Source organism: Pongo pygmaeus, chromosome X (assembly GCF_028885625.2).
Source record: "Pongo pygmaeus isolate AG05252 chromosome X, NHGRI_mPonPyg2-v2.0_pri, whole genome shotgun sequence".
Classification (NCBI taxonomy): Eukaryota; Metazoa; Chordata; class Mammalia; order Primates; family Hominidae; genus Pongo; species Pongo pygmaeus.
In genome coordinates, this window is record NC_072396.2 from 119734683 (window position 1) to 119753446 (window position 18764).

General features: G+C 41.6%; 1 protein-coding gene, 1 long non-coding RNA gene and 1 other non-coding gene across 4 annotated transcripts in view; 2 read left to right on the forward strand and 1 right to left on the reverse strand.

The window, feature by feature from the left end:
- Positions 1–493: 493 nt before the first annotated feature.
- LOC134738990 (uncharacterized) lies at positions 494–18035 on the reverse strand. Its single transcript, XR_010125338.1, has 3 exons — positions 17920–18035; positions 3393–5474; positions 494–973 (listed from the first exon to the last, which is right to left on the reverse strand). It is a non-coding gene; the product is annotated as an uncharacterized LOC134738990 (long non-coding RNA).
- On the forward strand, positions 892–972 carry LOC129025542 (small nucleolar RNA SNORA64/SNORA10 family). Its single transcript, XR_008497290.1, has one exon. It is a non-coding gene; the product is annotated as a small nucleolar RNA SNORA64/SNORA10 family (small nucleolar RNA).
- Positions 16366–18764, forward strand: part of PLS3 (plastin 3) — an 89073-nt gene continuing 86674 nt past the window's right edge. The window contains exon 1 of one of the 2 annotated variants that reach the window (XM_054472162.2): positions 16366–16553. The gene's annotated coding sequence lies outside the window, so the exon portion shown is untranslated. The remainder of the gene's footprint in view (positions 16554–18764) is intronic. The other variant, XM_063660001.1, reaches the window with a different exon arrangement.

Sequence of the window (18764 nt, forward strand, 5' to 3'; positions counted from 1 at the left end):
ATAGGCACACCGTGGGTGATCAGGCCACGCTTCCACTCAAATGGAGTAGGCAAGTTCCCAAGACCAGTCCTGTCAAGCAATTCAAACCAAGTCAAAACCAAAACCAAAGTGCCGATAAAGGCACGCCGTGGGTGATCAGGCCATGCTTCCACTCAAACGGAGTGGGCAAGTTTCAAAGACTAGTCTTACTAAGTTTTAGATGTCCAGACTCCAAGTGCCTGTTCCTTCCCGGTGTTCAGCCACTCTATTGATCCTTCATGGGGGCCTGCCACACACTGCTCTGACGAGGCATCCCACCGGGGCAAATGCCTACCCGGGAGCGCTCTCAGGATCCGCTCGGGCTGGTCGGAGTCCCCCGCAGGGATGTTCCACAGGGCAGGCTTAAACTGCCTAAGGAGCTGCCTCGACCATCCACCAATAACCTCGCTTCCCGGTCAGGGAACCAAGAAATGTAGCAGGACGAGCCGCAGACAAAACTCCTCAGACACCGAGTTAAAAAAGGAAGGGGTTTATTCGGCCGGGGGCATCAGAAAGACTCCTGTCTCAAGAGCAGAGCTCCCTGAGTGAGCAATTCCTGTCCCTTTTAAGGGCTTACAACTCTAAAGGGGTGCATGTGAGAGGGTCGTGATCGATTGAGCAAGCAGGGGGTACGTGACTGGGGGCTGCATGCACTGGTAATTAGATCGGAACAAAACAGGATAGGGATTTTCACAGTGCTTTTCTATACAATGTCTGTAATCTATAGATAACACAGGCGATTAGGTCAGGGTCGATCTTTAACTACCAGACCCAGGGTATGGCACCGGGCTGTCTGCTCGTGGATTTCATTTCTGCCTTTTAGTTTTTACTTTTTCTTTTCTTGGAGGCAGAAATTGGGCATAAGACAATATGAGGGGTGGTCTCCTCCCTTACTCTTCAGGAACTCAGATTGGCCTTATGGTGGCCTCTCTTTCCTTGAGGGGCACAACAGGTCCTGGATGGGGAGGAGAAAAAGATGTTATGAGAATGCAGACCTAGAAGCATTAGCTTTGCCTGGAAGGGTTAGAGAAATCATTTCGAAGGATATGCCATTTGATGTGGGACTTGAAGGATACTTAGGTATCTGCTAGATTAAAAAGGAATGTGAAAGCAGGCCTCAGACAGGAACAGAGGGTAAATGATGAGTTACTGTTTACCAATAGTATGTGCCAGGCACTGTATTAGGTGGCTTATGTTATATTTTATCCTTCATTCAATAATAATTTATCGAGCATGTGCTATATACCTAGCACTATGTTGAGGTGCCAATTGTCTGAATTTTCCCACGAAGATACCAAGGCACACAGAGATGAAGTGACTTTTCCAAAGCTACACAGATAGTAAGAGATAAACACAGATTTAAACCAAATTCTGACTCTCTCCTAAACACACATGTTTTCAATTCCACTCTCCCAAGCTGGATTATATAGGTACACAGGCAAATTTGGGAAATAATGAAATATCTGGTGTGGCTAGAATATATAAGGGAATGTGGGAGTTGAGGGAGGGGGTGAGGAGCAGCTGCAGAAAATCTGTGGAATGTTTCACTAATTTGCATGTTAATGTTTCAATATCTGATCATTTGCATTTGATTTTAGAAAAAGAAATAATTCCTTTTTTCCTGTCTTTCTGAGAAGATCCTGGAATAGGTACAATAATAACTTAAGTTTTTAAAAACTTATGACCCCATAATGTGGAGGGGGAAAAACAAAACAAAACAAAAAGGAATTAAAATTGATTATCAATGCAATCATTTTTTACTTGCAATTACTTTAAAACTTGTAAGTCATGAATATTTATCACCTTGCTTTCCAGACAATATACCAGGATCCAACCAATGATGAGAACAGCTGTCTGAAGCAAATATGCAGAAGAGTACCAAATAAAAACGACAGCTTTCATGTTGAATCATAACTATATTGTGTTTGGAGAGTTCCATGTTTTCTTATTCCAGAAAACATTGCCAAAATCTGCATATACCTTGAAAATTCATTATCTATAAAATTAAAACTTGTTAAATGATCTATAAATGTGTTGAGTAGTGTTACAAAATAAAAGGAAGTGTTTTGCAATTAAGATTGAATTTTTAAGCAGTACAAACCAACAGCGATTTCATGATATTTCTTTTCTTTTTTTTAAGTGGGAGTCTCAGGCTGGGCACGGTAGCTCATGCCTGTAATCCTAACACTTCGGAAAGCTGAGGTGGGTGGATCACTGAAGGCCAGGAGTTCAAGACCAGCCTGGCCAACATGGTGAAACCCTGTCTCTACTAAAAATACAAAAAATTAGCCAGATATGGTGGCGCAAGCCTGTAATCCTGGCTACTGGGGAAGCTGAGGCATGAGAATCACTTGAAGCCAGGAGGCAGAGGTGGCAATGAGTTGAGATCACACCACTGCACTCCAGCCTGAGCTGTAGAGCGAGACTCTGTCTCAAAAAAAAAAAAAAAAAGGAAGGAAGGACGAACAGAACGAAGGAAGGGAGGGAGGGAAGGAGGGATGAAGGAAGAGAAGAAAGAAAGAAAGAAAAGAAAAGAAGAAGGGAAAGAAAGAAAGAAAGAAAGGAGGGAGGGAGGGAAGGAAGGAGAAGAAGAAAGAAAGAAAAGAAAGAAAGAAAGAAAGAAAAAAGAAAAAGAAAGAGAAAGAAAGAGAAAGAAAGAAAAGAGTCTTGCTCTGTCACCCAGGCTGGAGTGCAGTGGCTCTATGACAGCTCACTGTAGCCTCCAACTTCTAGGCTTGAGGGATCCTCCTGCCTTAGCCTCCCAAGTAACTGGGACTACAGTTGTGCACCACCATGCCCTGCTAATTTTTTAAATTTTTTTGTAGAGACAGGGGTCTCGTTTTTCCTGCCCAGGCTGGTTTTAAACGCAAGGCTTCAAGCAATCTTCCCCCTTCACCTCCCAAAGTGTTGGGATTACAGGCGTGAGCCACCTACTGGCCTCCTGGTATTTCTATAAAGCCTTCAGGGCAGTAATTGAAATTACCTATTTTAGGGATCCTGGAAAAGAATTGTACCTCGCAATGAGATTTAAGATATTGGTTTTAAGTTTGTAGATGTTACTGTTTAAGCAAATACTTTCCATGGAGTACCAAAGCATTACAATTAATTCGATGGTTTATACTAGGAATAAGTGAAAATATAAAAATTAGCTATGAGCATAGCACTTTCATATTATATAATTTTTAAATAATTAAAAATCTGTGTATTTCTTGAATCTATATAATACTTTACGCTTTCATACACATTATAAATTATGTATCAGTTTCCCTTTTAGAAATGAAACTCGTATTTCTAATTATTTATAAAATGCTATAAGGCATCTGGAAAAAATTACAGTACTACTGATAAGCATTCAATTAGCCCAATTTTCTGACCTGCACTTTGGAGGCTGAGCTGTTCCAAATCTTCAGAGCCTCTTCCTTCCTCCACAAAATAAAAAAAGTAAAGGGTTGATATAAATGTTAATGAAGGTATTGATTCATTTTTTAAAAATAATATATTTAATTCAAAATGGAAAACAAGGCACAGGAAAGACCTTAATGTTCTGAGTCATTTCTGGTAAAAAAAAAAAAAAGATACATATTACTATTTTAAATATTGCAAGACAAATTCAAAAGAAGAAAGAATCCTTGACAACTGGTTCTCATCTTGCACATCCATTCTGTGCATCTGGGAAGCTCCAATACATAAGTATACGTTGCTGGGAGCTAAGAGAGGCTGGTATTTACATTCAGATTTAAGGGAAGTATTGCCAACACTTTGCAATCTGTTACCTATGCTTCTCTCCTTTGTGGGATTTCTCTTCTGTAAAAGCTGAAATTCACACTAATCCAGAGCGATTATGCCATTTTAATGAGCAGTACCTGCTTTGATGAAGGTAAAAAAGAAATTGGAAAGGTTATTAAAAAGCTGCAATTTATTTATCAGCTTTGATGAAGAGAAAAGAAAGGATCTGTTCCTTTAACTGAACAAAAAGACTGTATATACTCAAAGATCAGGTAAGGGAGAAAGGAGACTTAAGGAAGCAAAGCAAATGAAGCCTTTCCATTGTGTGGCAGAATGACCTGACAAGGGACCTCTTTGCAGACATTGAATTGTTCCTAATGATGTGAATAATTTACTCCAGCCTCCCAAGGAATAATATAGTGACTTTCATGTCTCTTACAATCAGAGTTATTAATTAGAGAGCAGGTTCAAGGAGCAGCTCAAATAAAGAATCTTTGCATTCTGTGATCTGTCTGGGGTATTGTCTCAAAACTAACAAATCATCTCTCCACTGAGGTACTATTCAGATTTTCTTTGCCTTACCTTGCTTCCTCACCAACCCCTTATCTTGGATTAGATCCTTAAGGCTTGGATTTTTCATTTCCTTTGGTTGACAAGGTTCCTGACCTTGGTCAGTCCAGTACTGGCCCTATACTTCTGCGTAGGTGCAAGACTTTGAAACACACTTATACCCTACTGAGCCAGTACCCTACTGTTGACGTCACTTCTATAGAACACTGACAGCTGAAAAGGACTCCACCCTACTACATGACATCCGTTATGGAAATGTCTCTGAAGTGCATCATTATGTAGCATATTTGCAAAGCCACATTTAAAAAGGAAATATATAAAAAGAAAATTATAATCCTCGAAAGGCCACCTGTTAAAGTAACTTTATAAAAGGACTTGAAAAAACAAAAGATTAGGGCAGGTCATTTTGCTGTTGCAGGGCTCAGTTTTACTCATCTGTACTGGGAGGGAAGTGGTCTATAATATTCCTTCTAATACAAATATCCCATGGTTTTAATTATCAAATTATTTTACTTTTAAAATTTGATGCTTCAAAAGACCCTAAATTAAGTAAAATTGAATGAAATGCCAGCCATATGCTTTGGGTGTTTTTCTTTTTATAACACATTAAATTTAGAATAAATTTAACTGGTTTAAAACTACCCCTCTAAAATGGTTTATGTGACCCATAATTCAGAGTTTATCAGGTAGAATAAGTTGAGCTGTAATCATGTATTTTCTAAAAAAAAACTAGATAAATTGGCCGATCACGGTGGCTCACATCTGTAATCCCAGCACTTTGGGAGGCTGAGGCAGGCAGATCACTTGAGGCCAGGAGTTCGAGACCAGCCTGGGAGACATGGTGAAACCCTGTCTCTGCTAAAAATACAAAAATCATTAGTCCAGGCACGGTGGCTCATGCCTGTAATTCCAACACTTTGAGAGGCCGAGGTGGGTGGATCACCTGAGGTCAGGATTTCAAGACCAGCCTGCACAACATGGTGAAACACCATCTCTACCAAAAATACAAAAATTAGCCAGATGTGGTGGTGCATGCCTATAATCCCAGCTACTCAGGAGGCTGAGGCAGGAGAATCGCTTGAACCCGGGAAGCGGAGGTTGCAGTGAGCTGAGATCGCGCCATTGCACTCCAGCCTGGACAACAGAGCAAAACTCCATCTCTAAAAAAAAAGAGAAAATTGGATATATTAAGCCTGCCTTTTAATACCATCTTCTGCTATTTTCTCATACCATATAGTCTAATACAATATCTTCTAATATTGTCGTCTAGGTAATTAGATTTCAGCATATGAATTTTGGGGGGGACATAAACATTCAGACCATAGCATGTAATAAAACATACGTGCTTATCTAAGAGATTTATCACCAGTGAGCTAACCATTTTTTCAAGGAAGTGAGAAGAAAGGTGCAATCATTAATAGTGTTCCTTTGCCTTATTTTTTTAGATAAAAGTACAGTGAATGCTTCCTGTAAAATCGTTTGGTTCTAATCACAAACTGTAGCGTCAGACAAGAGATGGAATCATCCCACACACTCAGGCATCTCAGCTCCTGCATTACCAGCAAAATGATCTTGGGCAAAAGTTACTTATTCCTTAAACCTTAGTTTTCTCATCTGAAAATGGGAAAAATAATGCTTTCGTTAATGAGATAGTTGTTAGCATTAAATGAGATCATGTATATAAAGTTTCTAGTACAAGGCCTAGAAGCTCAATAAGCAGTAGTTATAGTAGTTGCCATTTTATTCCTTCTCACTCCCTCCCACCCGTAAATTTGGCCATTGTGATTACATTCAAATTTGAAAGGCGAAAAAGAAGAGAGAGTAGACAGCCATCCCATCAGTTGCTTGGTATGAAAGATTGTGAAGACCTAAGATTGTAATAATGAAAGAGTGCTAATTTCAATCTGTTTCATATCATCAGTCATAAACCAACTACTGAATACCTCTTTGAAACACAGCTCCATCCAGATGACAAGATCATATTGGAGCAAGAACAGTAATCCAGACAGGGGTCGACAGACTACAGCCTGACGACCCAAACTGTTGTTGTCTGTTCTTGTAAGTTTTATTGGCACACCATCATGCCCGTTTGTTTGTTTGTTTGTTTGTTTGTTTATTTTTGAGACAGACTCTTGCTCTGTCGCCAGGCTGGAGTGCAGTAGCATGATCTCGGCTCACTGCAACCTCCACCTCCAGAGTTCAAGCGATTCTCCTGCCTCAGCCTCCTGAGTAGCTGGGGTTACAGGCACGCGCCACCACGCCCAGCTAATTTTTTTTGTATTTTTAGTAGGGACGGGATTTCACCACGTTGGCCAGAATGATCTGCATCTCCTGACCTCGTGATCCGCCATCTCGGCCTCCCAAAGTGCTGGGATTACAGGCATGAGCCACCGTGCCCGGCTTTATTTATTTTTTAATTTATTTATTTTGAGATGGAGTCTGGCTCTGTTGCCCAGGCTGGTGTGCAGTGGCGCGATCTCAGCTCGCGGCAACCTCCGCCTCCCAGGTTCAAGCGATTCTCGTGCCTCAGCCTTCCGAGTAGCTGGAACTACAGGAACGTGCCACCGTGGCTGGCTAATTTTTTTTATTTTTATTTTTATTTTTATTTTATATGTATTTGTTTTTGAGATAGTCTTGCCCTGTCGCCCAGGCTGGAGTTCAGTGCTGCAATCTCGGCTCACTGCAACCTCCGCCTCCTGGCTTTAAATGATTCTTGTGCCACAGCCTCCAGAATAGCTGGGACTACAGGTGCAAGCCACCAGGCCCAGCTAATTTTTTGTATGTGTAGTAGAGACGGGGTTTCACCATGTTAGCCAGGCTGGCCTCGAACTCCCGGCCTCAAGTGATCCGCCTCCCTCAGCCTCCCAAAGTGCTGGGAATACAGGCATGAACCACCACACCCGGCTGTTTGTTTATTTATTTATTTACTTATTTTTGAGATGGAGTCTTGCTCTGTTGCCCAGGGTGGAGTGCAATGGCACGATTTCAGCTCACTGCAACCTCTGCCTACAGGGTTCAAGCGATTCTCCTGTCTCAGCCTCCTGAGTAGCTGGGATTACAGGCATCCACCACCATGCCCTGCTAATTTTTGTATTTTTAGTAGAGGAGGGATATCGTCGTGTTGGCCAGGCTGGTCTCAAAATCCTGACCTCAGGTAATCCATCCGCCTCGGCCTCCCACGGTGCTAGGATTACAGGCGTGAGCCACCCGCCCAGCCTGTTCATTTAATTTTTATGGTTGCTTCCATAATACAACAGCAGAGTTGAGTAGTTGCAACAGACACTGTATGGCTTGTATGCAAAAATATTTACTATCTGGCCCTTTACAGGCAAAGTTTGCTAACTTCTGACTTAGGATAATCTTAGGCATATGATCGCATTTCACTTGGCGTCCTTTCCAGAGGACTCCCAAATATTTAAAACTTCTTATAAAGCCTTAATTAAACATAGTTTTAGGCCTACTCTATTCCAACCATCAAATGGGATTTCAGCTATGATAATGTTGCTCAGTGTATGAAAGGGAATGCCTCCCTGAATGAACAACTTTACATTCTATTTTCACCCTTGTTCAGGTGAATCTATGGCACTGATAAAGAAACAAATCAGTGAAAACATTGTTGGTTCTGAATTACCAAAGAGATGTGTGTTGATTCAGAATGAAACTTCTTATCCTGAAACCTTCTGTGACACTTCCTAAGGAATTTCTTGGTTACTTAAACCAAATGTCCAATTACCTTTATAACTGCAAGTATTTATGAAAACTGTGGCATGATTTAAATACCTCGACCAATTTAGTCATATGGTAATTCAAACCTTTTTAAAAGTATCAAAGAAGCACTAGATCACCTTTTACTGCCTAGGTTCTGTTTCTGGCTTATTTGATTTGTTTAAAATTTTTGTGTAATGTTTAATTTACATCTCTTTTGTAGTAAGTTAAAGCACTATGTTATTCTTTCAGTGACAGTGACAAAAATGGGAACATGCTAACCAAGAAGTGGATGAATTTATCTCCCAAGGCCCTTTTGATTGCATGAGTTTAGTTTCTTCCTTGAAATTACAGATCCTTTCATATCATATCCTCATTAGTATGGTTTTCCTTGTGCTTAACAGCCTAATTCTGTCAATCTCCTTCTCTTTTTGAATAGCAGCTATATAGAGATATGTTAAATCAAACTAAAATTTGGCCTGAGAAAGTCTTTGTACTTGTATACTCGAATTCTTAAGTATAAACTGCAACCTAACTTAGTAGGCAAACAAACTGAAAACCTAATTTAGGAGTAGGCTTCTATAACAATAGCTGAGTCTCAGCCAATCACAGCCGCCATACTTAAACAACCACTCACAGGCAGCCAGCTGTTCAAACCCTGCTCAAATAAGGCAAAGGCCCAGCTGTTTCTGTACTAGCTTCTGTTTTCTGTATGTCATTTTCCTGATTCTGTCCATAAATCTCCTCTGACCATGGGGCAGCCCCAGAATCTCTGAATCTGTTCTGATTCTGGGGGCTGGCTAATTCTGGAATCGTTTTTGTTTGTCTTGCTCAGTTAAATTCTGTTAATTTTAATTTGCCTAAAGTAACAGATCTAATCCGCATACCATATAGCTCACCAATTAAAATTGTACAATTCGATAGTTTTAAATTTATTCATATAGTTATGCAACCATCACTACAATCTATTTTAGAATATTTTCATTACCCCAAAAAGGAACCCCACTAGCAGTCACTCCTCATTTCCCCTCCAATTGCCCATACCCCCAGTCCTAGGCAACCACTAATCTACTTTCTGTCTCTATGGATTTTTCCCTTTTTGTACATTTTATATAAATGGAATCATACAATATGTGGTCTTTTGTTACTGGCCTCTTTCACTTAGCATAATGTTTTCAAGCTTCATCCATGGTGTCACACTGTCAATCTCTTTTTAAAGTCATTATTTTGCATACTTAGTAAACACAGACCCAAATATTTAACTAGAAGCATTCTTGGTAGAATAAACAGTTATGGCATTTAAATATCTGATTATATTCTCTCTCTTTCTCTCTCGCTCTCTCTCTCTCTCTCACACACACACACACACACACACACAATGCAGGTAGACACTCATAAATTCACCAAAATTTGGCCTCACATATTCAGAAATCAGTTAAACACAATAGACTGGACATGACTGTTTATTTAGAAGTCTGGCTAGTGCTGTGGAGAATTATGGATAACCCTTATAAATTTTAAAATGTGCGCTACAATTTATTCTGAAGGGTTGTTTGTATATGTTTAAAAGACTTTTTTCATAGGAAGCCTCCAGTATTTCAAATTACATTCTAATAAAGGTTGAGGTTGAATATTTCACCAAAAAGAATGCTTTATAGCCCAGACACCCACAATGATAACATCAAGTTGTATATCTGAGCTAGTGCACTCACCTACCTTAAATTCTGTGTAAGTTACAGGCACGTTATTAATAATACTTCCTTAAAAGCAAAATGTGATATGTGCCAATTAATTATGTAAATCTCATTGAGGGAGGGATTATTATGGCTCTAACTAAAGCAACTGTCAAAATTACTGTAACCTGGCCAGGCACGGTGGCTCATGCCTGTAATCCCAGCACTTTGGGAGATGGGTGGATCACTTGATATCCGAAGTTTGAGACCAGCCTGGCCAACATGGTGAAACCCAGTCTCTACTAAAATACAAAAATTAGCCGGGCGTGGTGGCGCACCTGTAATCCCATCTACTCAGGAGGCCCGAGAATCGCTTGCACCCAGGAGTCGGAAGGTTGCAGTGAGCCGAGATTGCATCATTGCACTCCAGTCTGGGTGACAGAGCGAGACTCCGTCTCAAAAAAAAAAAAAAACAAAACACCAGACAGACAAACAAAATTACTGTAACTAAAAGCAAGGCCTTCTGTAACTTGGCAGTTTAATTAATGTAAGACAAGAAAGATTCACAAGTCTTTTCTTTTATTTTCCTTCCCTCCTTCCCTCTCTCCCTCCCTCTCTCCTTCTCTTTCTCTCTCTTTTTTTTTATTATTATACTTTAAGTTCTAGTGTACATGCACACAACGTGCAGGTTTGTTACATATGTATACATGTGCCATGTTGGTGTGCTGCTCCCATTAACTCTACATTTACGTTAGGTATATCTCCTAATGCTATCCCTCCCCCCTCCTCCAACCCCAGGACAGGCCCCAGTGTGTGATGTTCCCCTCTCTCTTTTGTTTTCGTTCTTTCCTTTCTTCCTTCTGCTTCCCTCTTTCCCTCCCTCCCTCCCTCCCTCCCTTTCTTTCTTCCTTCCTTCCTTCCGCTCTTCCTTCCTTCCTTCCTTCTTTTCTTTCCTTCTTTCAACAGGGTCTTACTCTGTTTTCCGGGCTGGAGTTCAGTGGTGATATCATAGCTCACTGCAGCCTCAACCTCCCAGCCTCAAGTGATCCTCCAACTTCAGCCTCCCAAGTAGCTGGAACTACAGGCATGTACCACCACCATGTCCAGCTAATTTTTGTATTTTTTGTAGAGACTGGATTTTGCGATGTTGCCCAGGCTGGTCTCAAATTCCTGGGCTCAAGTGATCTACCCACCTCGGCTTCCGAAAGTGCTGGGATTACAGGCATGAGCCCAGCCCACAAGTCTTTTTAATCACTAAAGTAAGTATTAAACAAATATATTTTCTCTTTTAAAAAGATTACGTTAGTGAGATCCCAAGCAATCTTCCTTCCCATTGATGTTATCACTGCACCTTTGTGGTAGGCAAATCCTCAGTTTTTCTTTTGCAGATAAGGAAGTAGAAGCCTGGAAAGAAAGCCCAAACCCAGAAACTTACCTAAAGCTCTCCCATTTTGCTTTCTTATGTTAAATTAAGTTTAGCCTGGTTGGGTGTGGTGGCTCAGGCCTCTAATCCCAGTAGTTTGGGAGGCCCAGGCAGGTGGATCACTTGAGCCCAGGCGTTCAAGTCCAGCCCGGACAACATGGCAAAACCGCGTCTCTACCACCCACAAAAAAATTAGTTGGGTGTGGTGGCACGAGCCTGTAGTCCCAGCTGCTTGGGAGACTTGAGGTGTGAGAATCACCTGAGCCTGGGAAATTGAGGCTTCAGTGAGCCATGATCGTGCCACTGCACTCCAACCTGGATGACAGAGCGAGACCCTGCCAAAAAAAAAAAAAAAGTATTTCCATACATAGTGAACTGTAACCTAAACAGATGTGCAAACACACTGTAACCCTCACTTGTAAAAATTACTGAGTTTTGGCCAATAAAGGCAGCCAATTTTTCAAACTGAGTTCAAATAAAGCAAATGCCAAGCTGTAACCAATCCAGTTATTGCTGTACCCCACTTCCCTTTTCTGTATGTCACTTTTCTTTTTCTGTCCATAAATTCTCTCTGAACATGTGGCAGCACCAGAGTCTCTCTGCACCTAGTCTGGTTTGGGATGGCTGCCCCATCGTTCATTGCTCAATTAAACTATGTTAAATTTAATTTGTCTGAAGTTTTTCTTTGATCACTTCCTAGGAATAAAAATGGTTTTCATTTCTACTTGCCTATATCAAGTCTTACCCATCTTTGTCAAGCCTAGCTCAAGTTCCATTGCACAAAGGATGCCTTCTACAACTGCTTTAGCCCTATTATTCTCATTCTTTTCAGCCTACCTACGGTGCTTCTTATATATTCTATCTTGAATTGTTTTCTCATTATTTCAGTTATGTGGACTTTGATCTTGAATTAATATTAGACTATTAATTTGTTGTGTTTTAAGACCATACTTTTTCCATGTTGCTTATAATAGTTATCTGATTGATTAGATATTTAACACCCAGAAAGTTGGGAGGGGGGAGAGTGACACTTTAATTTTGAGCATTTCCAGTGATGATAGTGATCTTTATTAAATCTATATATTATAAAGTCCATACTGATTAAATATGTCCTAATCCTATTAAAGAGACTTCAATTAATTTTTTGTCTTTTTTTATTTTTTAATTTTCTTATTCTCAGATACTGATAATTATTTTTTTAACAAGTGAAAATCTGAAATAACCTTGGACATGTCAGAGTAATTTCTTTATGTGCATGTGCGTGTAAGATAGTTGGCCTGCATTAGCAGACATTCAGATTCATAATAATCTTTAGGTTTGAAAAATATTTGACAATTGCCTATTCACTATTAATATTCATGTCCTATACATGTGTACATTTTGAGTTGGAAACATAAAAACACTTCACTAATAAACAGTGGTAATAACTGTTCAAATCTGTATCCTATGGATCAAAAAAAATTAATAATTGTCCAGGTCTTCCAAGATTTCCTTTATGCCAAATATTTTAAGTATAAGAGAAACCTTTAAAATCATACTTAATTTTAATAAAAATGTCATCTCACAGTACTCTGAATAAAAAGAGGGATTAGGATCAATCCAAGAACCTAAAATATCACAACATGGAATAGAATTATCCATGAATTAAAAAGATGATTTAAAAAAGGATAATTCCTTGAAAATAATCTGATAAAATAAAATACAATTAATTAAAACAGATTAGTACACAATTGTACATTTAGAGACTGAGAAAACAATTAGGTGTGTTAGAAAAATGATTTAGTATTAAATTGATCAAGATTCTTTAAGTTATTCCTGGCTTATATAAAGTTTATGCAGCAAAATCATATCTTAATAGACTACAGAAAGGAGGTTTTAAAAAATTGATAAAAATTATCCTGGACGGGGTGAGGAAAAAGAAGAAAAAAATAAAATAAAATAAAATAAAAATGGATAAAAAGTTCAAGCCAGTGGTCAGGCACTGTGGCTCACCTCTGTAATCCCAGCACTTTGGGAAGCCGAGGCAGGTGGATCACCTGAAGTCAGGAGTTCGAGAGGAGCCTGGCAAACATGGTGAAACCCCATCTCTACTGAAAAAACAAAAATTGGCCGGGCGTGGTGGCAGGTGCCTATAATACCAGCTACTTGGGAGGCTGAGGCAGGAGAATCGCTTGAACCCGGGAGGCAGAGGTTGCAATGAGCTGAGACTGCGCCATTGCACTCCAGCTGGGGTGACAAGAGTGAAACTCTGTCTCAAGAAAAAAAAAAGTTCAAACCAGCAATGACATGTTAAGGATAAAAAATTAAAAATGGATAAAAAAGGAAACTGACAACTTACTCTAGGAAAATTTCAGGGAAAATTTTAGACTATGTACACATAATACATTGTGAGCTAGACTGGGGAGAGTGTTCGGCAGAACAATAGGAAAAAGAGCAAGAAAAAGGGGGATGTGCATATCAAAAGGAGGAAAGAAAGGTAGTTTGGACAGACAAAAAACCTAAGAGAGATATTGGAGCCTTCCTATGATATCAACGGAGGACAGGAAGAATAAATGGTTTTCAAAATTTTGTGATATTGACTTTAAGTGATTTATTACAAAGGCATTAGGATTGAAAATTGGAAATGGAAGGAAAGGTAAAAACTCTTAGGTTACTGATTCACAAGGTCTGTGAGAGTACTATATATATTAATAGCTTTTTGTTGCTGTTGTTTAACAAGAATAGACTTATAAAATAACCATTAGTTCAACAAACATTTACTGAACTCCTATGTGTCAGGCACTATGTAAGTCGCTGTCAAAATAAATTAAAGCCTATAAGCAGGTGGAGGGAACCCTGACAAACATCTGTGCAGGCTTTTTGATACAGATAAGAAAACAATCAACTTTGGGTTACTTCGTGAATGATCCTCTGTGAGGTAAACTGATGGCATGAAAGATTATAAAGAAATGCTGTTTAAGAGCTTTGAGCCTGAGGATCCTTTCTTCCAGCAAAATGCTAAATTTGAAAAGATCCTTTAGATTCTGGGCAACACAAAGGTAGCTTAGTTACATCAAACTGGCTGGGTATCTTAATAGTATTCATTAAAATGGAGTTCTACCTGGATTAAATAGTGGAGCTAGTTAAACAGGAATCTCAGCTAGCATCCAAATAGGTGCTTCTGTGTTTAGGGCGTGTTTTATCTGTTGGAAAGTTACTGAGGCAATGAGAACTAATGCCATCAGCTAGGTACTCTGCAGCTTTGAAACTATGGACTATTGCATTTCAATTAAAATGACATTTCTTGACTGAATTCTGACATCCTCTGTGATAGGGGTGAATGAACACTTTTATCAAAGTATAGATTCTATTAAGCTTTTAAAAAATTTTATTAATTTTTTTTATAGAGATGAGGCCTTGCTATGTTGTCCAGGCTGGTCTTGAACTCCTGGCCTCATACAATCCTCCCACCGCACAGCCTCCCAAAGTGCTGGATTACAGGCGTGAGCTACCCCACTCGAACCAATGTAAGCTTTTCTGAATAAAAAACAGGAACTGTAAATAGCATATACATAGGATTCTTAATATTTTTACTTTAAATTCTAGAATTCGAAAAATAAACTAAAATTGAATATAACGTAATTGAGACAAATATATCTGCACTGGAAAATTTAGCTTACAGAGTCCCTTCATGCTATTGCTCAGTCTGTAATTTTAAGTTTAAGAGCAGGTGGAAGCTCTTCAGCGGTGACTGACAGACACCATAAAAGGTACAAAACTGAAGGAGCCTATTTCCTGTATCTAAAAATTTTTTGTAAAGAAGAAGTCACACCAAACCTTCGGCCAATTACGGAATGCTAGAAATCTCATTTGGGAGCTTACTGTAAATGTGTGTGGCAATGCACTGACTCCATGTTCAATCCAACGCCAACATGTTGAAATCAGTATTTTTGTGCTGACCCAAACCTGAACCAGTAGAAAATCTGCCATAACAGAAATTCAATGTTTGTGAAAGCATGATTGCCCTCTCATTTATTTTTCACCTTCCTGTGCCTTTCATAAGTTCTTCCAGTTGGTTAATCATTAATTAATATTTAACAAGGCTTTTTCCTCGTGCCAAGTCCTCTGCTAGTCTAGCCTTTAGGCAATATATGAACTCCCCAAGTTCTTCCCTTTTAAGAAGCCTTGGCACTCACTACAGATTAATTTCTCTAAGGAAATTCATAATGGCAGATGAAATAGGGGTTCCTTTTCAAGAACATTCCATTTTAAAGCCTCTCAGCATTTTTTCCTGGTATATGTAAAATGCGACTTAATTGAACTAATTTTAAATGTTGACAGAACTTTCCAAGCACACATTTCCTGAACAAAATGGTTACGAATGGAACAGGAAAGGGCTTAGACTTTTTCTTCTACAGCTATCCCACAAGTCAGTCTCTTGACCTGACCCTGCAAAATCCCTCAAACTCTGGCTCTCTGAGTTGATTTTGGATCTACGATGAACCATAGGTTTGGAATGCAGATAACCTCCACGTGTATTAATGAAAGAGGTCAGCTATGACGTGGAAGCCATCTCCTGGGCAGAGAAGGAGAAGAAATGGCAGTCTGGGGAGCAGTAACATGTCTCCAAGTTTTCTCTGGTGAAAGGAGACTGATGAGAATTGATACTCATTTCTGGTCAAAAGAGTGGAACCAAGGTACTTCCAACCACCTCCTCTCACCCCTCTCCGCATGGACAAACATACCAGACAGGTGATGTGGGCTAACAATTTACTTGGCATGAGGCCTAACAATTTACTTGGCATGAGGCCAAAGGCTTGAGGGCCCTGCCTTGCCCATATTCTTCTCCCTTGACTTCTTAAGGAAAGGAATGATTGCTGATGTTTCCCTCTGCGCCCTTTGGCACCTGGACTGATTGTTGCAGATGTAATTAGGAATGTTCCCCAACATGCCGTTATTCTTCTCACGATTCTGGGAGAAACTGTATCCCTCCCCCATAGACTTATATAGGTGGCATTCAAATTCTTGTTCCCAACTTTTTCATTTTTTTATTAATCCCACAAGATTTTGTGAATGCGTACTCCGAGCCAGGCACGTTGGACTTCTAACTTCTTCTTAGCCCAAGTATGAAGGGGAGACTCAGGCGCTGGGGACCATTCTCCTCTCCCTGCTGCAGAGTTGCAGTCCCTATCCCTCCTGGGTGCCCATCCCCGTGCCTATTTTCCTGGATCCCCACCCAGTTGATGTGACAGGCTCGTGGCCCAATCCCCTTCCTGGTTCCCAGGCCGACTGCTAGCACCACCCGAGCCAATGGCGGCGGCCGAGGGGCGGAGGGGGCTGGCAGGAGGGGAGGGAGCGCTGGCTTTAGAGCCACAGCCGCAAAGATTCCGAGGTGCAGAAGTTGTCTGAGTGCGTTGGTCGGCGGCAGTCGGGCCAGACCCAGGACTCTGCGACTTTACGTAAGTGCTTTGTAGGCGCCGGCGGGCACTAGGGGAGCGGGTTTCCTGGGCGTGGGCAGGAGTGGGTCCCGGGGAGAGCATCTCGGTTAAGCTCAGCAGGAACGTGCGGCGCACCGTGGGGCGGGGGTTGGAGGAGAGGGAGGTCGGAGAAATTTCAGTTGGAGCCCTCGGGCGCCCGGGCGATCGGTCGCAACCGAAATGGGTGTGAGTGACGGGGAGTTTCCCTACCAGCATCCGCCGCAAACACGTTTTCTGCACTTCGCTGTATTAAGTGGTGTTTTCTTACTAGTTGCTCTTAACTTGTTGCCAGTCTTGGGCTGGAGTCCTAGACGCCAGCCCTTGCCCTGATTCCCCTCCGCGGCTGCGGCCCCGAAGTGGAAAGGGAGCGCACAACTTCCCTCTGTCGTCCTTCTCCAGCTACTGCCATCCCCCCTTCCCTCCCGCCCGGACTCAGGAAATCCCGGAGCCAGCAGGTTGCTACTCCTCCAGCCCCCACACGCCCGCCTCGGGTGACCTGGCTGGCTTAAGCCGACCCTGGGGCTCTGGAGAGGGGGGACCGTGGCCGAGGGAAGGCACGAGGTTTGGGTTGCCTGCCTTCTGCCTGCTTCCCTCCCTTGTCCTTAGAGAGGGCGTCGCGATCGCACCTAGTCTCCCTATGAGTAAGCACTTTTTTTTCCTTTCAGTAGGAGAACATCTCTGGGCTGGTAGGGCAGTACCTTTCCGTTCTCCCCTGGCCCCACACCCCCTGTCCTTTTTTCAGCTCCTTTGACTCTGCGGCCCCGGGCGCGCGGTCGGGGCGGCGGCAGTCCCGGACCTCTCCCGACTCTTGGAGAGGGAGAGGCGAAGGGGCGACGGGAGGGAGATAATATTCTACCCCCCCGCCCTTTCCCCGCACAGCTGCACTTGCCTGTGTTTACTTTTCTCCACCCGCAGTACTTAAGCGCTGTAATGAGAGGCCCGGGGACGCCGACCACCCCCGCCCTGGCTTCTCGCCAGTCCCAAAGTTGCTGCCGCCGTCGCTGCTCCAGTGTGCTGGCGGTTCCGACCGCCGGGCTCCGGGACGTAAGATGATCCCAGCCCGGGAGGTGAAGTGGGGGTTAATGGCATCTGACTCTAGCCTTATGCGATGCTCCTTGCCTCTCACCTGAGCTGCACGATATCCCCAGTGGTGCAGAAGGTTGAACTTTTGCAGAAGGTTGAGCTTGGAGCTAAGTGGGTTGGAGAGCCTCGTCATTTAGCGTCAGACAGACGGGATGCTGGGGGCGCCCGGCCTGTTAAGAGGGATTGGGAGGAGGGAAGGGAGCCTGGCTAACAGTAAGTAGAAAATGTAGGGAAAAGTAAAAACCGTTGAGGGGCAAGCACTTACTCCACTTTGCTGGATGTCACAATGGACTGGGGAGCCTAAACTTGATCCTCGAGATGCAGTTCATGGTGAATTCCAACTAAGGTGGCTGGAGCCCCACACATACCAGTTGGAATCACGTGCCCCAAGTCTCTGATGGTCACATGACGTCTTTTTACTTTAAAGCTGGAATGTAATGGTTGAGGCCCATATTCCAAAAACCACCTCTACGTTTGGAAAAAAAAAGGTGGGGAGGAGTGTGAACTAGCTTCTGAACAAGGAAGTCTACTAGGATTTTGGGTGAGGGGACCAGAAAGGGAATTTGGTGCTCAGCTTTTATCCAAAACAAAAACAGGAGCTGTTTTTAAAATAAGGGATTGAAATATATGTGAATTGAGACATATATCTCCTCTGTTCTTCAATCTCACGGTTTTTCTAAATTTAAAAAACATCTTACTAATTATTTTCTAGGGAAGTCATCCTTTTACTCATGCCCCATTTTGTCCCTGAATACTAGATTTGAAGCTAAATCCCACAAGATAGTGTTAAAAAGTAAGGCTCTGTTCATCTTCCTTGGTCTGGCCTATATTCTAATTGAACTGTTCCCTATTTTAGGCAACTACTTAAAGGTAGTAGATAACCTCTTGACTAAAATTATCCATCAGTTATTTGTGGTTTTGAATTAACTGGATTAGAAATCATGCACAAAAACAGTGGATAGTAAATTTGATACATCGAGTTGGTTGAGTTTTTGCCTGTCAGTGGTTTGGTAGAATAATGAGAGGACACTGAAACAACTTTCCCATATTGACCTATACCCGTCCAAGTGGCTCAAGTTAAGGTTGCTTCTGGGAAAACGTGGCAATTTG